Genomic DNA, 4,140 nt, shown 5'->3' with positions numbered 1-4,140 from the left:
TGTAGAGATGAGGTCTCGCCAAGTTGCCCAGGCTGGTCTCGAACCCATGGGTTCAGGCAATCCTCTCACCTCGGCCTCCCAAAGTGATGGGATTATAGGCATGAGCCACCATGCCTGATCTTCTTTTTTTTTTAAGATTGAAAAAATATAGTTTGTTTGGAAAATAAATTAGAGAGGCAACCCTCTTGGGTCCCCTTCTGCTTTGATAGCTTTACTCTCTCAATAAATCCTTCTTTCTCACATTCAAAAAACAAAACAAAACAAACAAAAAAGAAAGTAAATTAGAGATGAAAAGAGAGAGGAGATTCACTTCCCCAAGGTGAGCCCAGGAGTTCCAGGCCAAAGCCAAGAAACATGGCAGTCAAACTCAAAGAGCCACATGCACACACCAGAGTTTCACAAAACAATGACCCCATCTATTCTTTTTTAAAAGCCAAAGCAGGTCCAGATGTGGTAGCTCATGCCTGTAATCCCAGCACTTTGGAAGGCTGAAGCAGGAGAACTGGTTGAGCCCAGGAGTTCTAGACCAGTCTGGGCAACATAGTGAGACCTCATCTACAAAAAATTATCTAGCTATGGTGGCACGCACCTGAAGTTCCAGCTACTCAGGAGGCTAAGGTGCAAAGATTGCTTGAGCCCAGGAGTTGGACAACATAGGGAGACCATGTTTCAAAAGTAAATAAATAACTGAAGTAGTTAAGAAGCTATTTTACTTATCTGGGCAGGAAATGGAGTTGACCTGGACTAGGTCAATGGACAGAGGTAGATAAAATTGAAATATACAGTTTTGGAGAAAAAAAAATACACGTCTCAATGAAGAGCTGAATGTGAAGTCAAAGCTAATTCCTATGTGTCTGGCACAAGCAAAGGGTAACTGGTTGTTTCAATTTACCGAAATGAAAACGACTGGGAGGAAAAGCAGCTCTGGGGAGTTGGTCTAGGACGTTTTAAAACTGAAATGTTAGACTATACAAGTATATACATATATGGAACTCAAAGGAGAGACCAGGACGGAGATAAACTTGGGAGTTATCAGCACGTAGATATTTCCAGTCATGGCAGTGGATAAAATAGTTAGGGGGAGGGTAGAGAGTGAGAGATGCCAAAATAGAGCCTTGAAGCCTGCTATTGTGGAGAAGAAACTGTCAAAGGAGTTCGAGAAAGGTCAGAGAAGTAGGACGGGAGTGAAGAGGGAGTCTTAATTAAAGCAAGAGAAGGGTGATTATGAAGAATCTGTTGAGTGATCTTGAAAGATCCAGTAAGATGAGGGCTGAAGGGGAAGTTGATCTCGGTAGTCTTCTGACAGCATTCTCACCATCATGCTCTACTGCAGTGGCCCAGGAGTAAATACCCGCAAACCACTGTAAGTGCCATGGTGTTAGGGAAAGCGATTCAGGAAGGAACCAGATGTACTGATGAAAATCTGTGTTGCCAGGGATGGCCAGTGCTTCTTTTCTTTTGTGTGTGTGTGTGTGTTGGAGTCCCACTCTGTCATCCAGGCTGGAATGTGGTGGCATGCTCATGGCCACCCCAGCAGCGACCTGCTGAATTCCAGTGATCCTTCTGTCTCAGCCTTCCAAGTAAAGTAGTTGGAACTACAGGCGTGCACTATTATGCCTGGCTAATTTTTTTTTTACTTCTTGCACAGATGAGATCTCACCAAGTTGCCAGGGCTGGTCTCGAACCCACTGGTTCAGGCAATCCACTCCCCTCGGCCTCCCAAAGTGCTGGGATTACAGGCTGAGCCACCGAGCATGACCTGCCAGTGCTTCTTTTGCTGCAAAAGAGTCTTCTCTGAAAGTGCACTTTTAGGCTGAGTGCTGTGGCTCACACTTGTAATCCCAGCACTTTGGGAGGCTAAGATGGGAGGAACACTTGAGGCTAGGAGTTTGAGACTGGCCAGGACAACATAGTGAGATCTTGTCTCTATTTTAAAAAACTAAAAAACATTAGCTGGGCCTGTAGTCCCAGCTACTTGGGAGGCTGAGGCAGAAGGATTGCCTGAACCGAGGAAGTCAAGGCTGCAGTGAGCCATGGTGGTGCCACTACACTCTAGCCTGAGTGACAGAGTGAGACTCTGACTCAAAAAAAGTACACTTTTGAGCAAGATATGGTGACAAAAATTGGCTTGCATTGGTGATAAAAAAAAAATTGACTAATATTGCTTTCAACCATAGAGAGACATCAATCACTCCAAAGATTTTTTTTTTTTTTTTGAGCTGGAATCTCACTCTGTCACCCAAGCTGGAGTACAGTGGCATACTGCTCACCATTACTGCAGCCATGACCTGCTGGACTCAGGGTGATCCTTCTGCCTCAGCCTTCCAAGTAGCTGGAACTACAGGCAGGCACCACCATGCCTTGCTAATTTTTTATTTATTGTAGAGATGAGGTCTCACCATGTTGCCCAGGCTGGTCTTGAACCTGTGAGCCTCTGCCTCACAAAGTACTGGGATTACAGGCATAAGCCACCACGTCTGGCTTACTCTAAAGTTTTTAATGCCTTTTCTCTTACATTTTTGCCATTGTTCTTTGCTGTCTTAAATTTAACTCACTAGCTGTGTACCTAGTGTAAGTGATGTAACCTCTTTGTGTCTCAGTTTCCCCATCTGCAAAATAGAGATAATGGTAGATCAGGCCAGGTGCGGTGACTCGTGTCTGTAATCTCAGCACTTTGGAAGGCCAAGGAAGGAGCTCAGGAGTTCGAGACCAGATGAGGCAACTTGGCAAGACTTCCTCTCTACAAAAATATTAAAAATATAGCCAGGCATGGTGGCATGTACCTGTAGTCCCAGCTACTTGGAGGGTGGAGACAGCAGGATTGCCTGAGCCCAGGAGGTCGAGGTTGCAGTGAGCCATAATTGTGCCACTGCACTCCGACCTGGACCACAGAGTGAGACCTCAGTTTAAAAAAAAATTAGAACAGATATGAGATAATACATGCAAAATGCTCAGAATGGTAGCTGGCACATGTTGGATATCATTATTATTATCTTGTTGTTGTTGTTGTTTCCCTCACACCCACACATGTTGCACTGCCTATTATTATTATTAGTCTCAGAAACTGAAGTTTGCATGGTTGACATCTTTCCTTTTCTCTCTCTTTTTTTTTTGAGCTGGAGTCTCACTCTGTCGCCCAGACTGCAGTGCCGTGCCGTGGCATGTTCATGGCCACCTCAGCGTCAACCTGCTGGGCTCCCCCATTCTTCCGCCTCAGCCTTCCAAGTAGCCAGAACTACAGGTGCATGCTACCAAACCCAGCTATTTTTTTTTTTCTTGTAGAGTTGAGGTCTCGCCAAGTTGCCCAGGCTGGTCTCGAACCCATGGGCTCAGGCAATTCACTCGCCTCAGCCTCCCAAAATGCTGTGATTATAGGCTGAGCCACTGAGCCAGGCCTCCTTTTCTCTTAAAGTTAAAAACTTATTATTATTTTTATTGTGTCTTAAATAAAGAAAGGGAGTGGATTTGAAAATAATCATTGGCCATTTACTAGTTGTGTGAAGTTACTGATCTCTCTGTGCCTCAGTTTCCTCACCTGATGATTCACATGTTGATGTTAATTTCCCTAGGGAAGGGTGCTAGGGTGTGTTAGATAGTCATGGATTTGGGAGAGTAGATTTTGCCACTTGGCACAGAAATATTTTGATTTTTTATGTCTGTAACCACCACTATACTGGTGTATGCAGACTGGTTATGGTCTCTGTGGGTACCATCACCATGGCCTCTTCTGTCCAACTGTTATATCTCACCTATTTATATGTTTAAGTTGTTTTGCCTGGGTATGGGCCCAACTCCTCCTTGTGTGTCTATGAGACATCCAGGACCACTTGAAATGGAAGGTCAGAAGCCAGACTTCCAAGTCAGCCTTATCTGGGTTTGGAGCCTGCTTCATCTTGCCTGGTGAGTGACTTTTGGCAAGTGGCCAAGTCTCTGAATCTCAGTTCACTCATCGCAAACAGTGAACATAACCTATCTCCCAGCATTGTTGAGATTAAAAAAGATGGTGCTGGCTGGGTTTGGTGGCTCAGCCTGTAATCCCAGCACTTTGAGAGGCAGAAGCTAGAGGATTGCCGACCCGGGGGGGGGGGTGAGACCAGCCTGGGCAACTTGGCGAACCTCATCTCTACAATAAATCAAAAA

This window comes from Carlito syrichta, unplaced genomic scaffold (assembly GCF_000164805.1).
Source record: "Carlito syrichta isolate Samal-C Ts95f unplaced genomic scaffold, Tarsius_syrichta-2.0.1 Scaffold307324, whole genome shotgun sequence".
In the NCBI taxonomy this organism is placed as follows: Eukaryota; Metazoa; Chordata; class Mammalia; order Primates; family Tarsiidae; genus Carlito; species Carlito syrichta.
The sequence above is the reverse complement of the archived record's forward strand: the minus strand, read 5'-3'. Positions refer to the sequence as shown.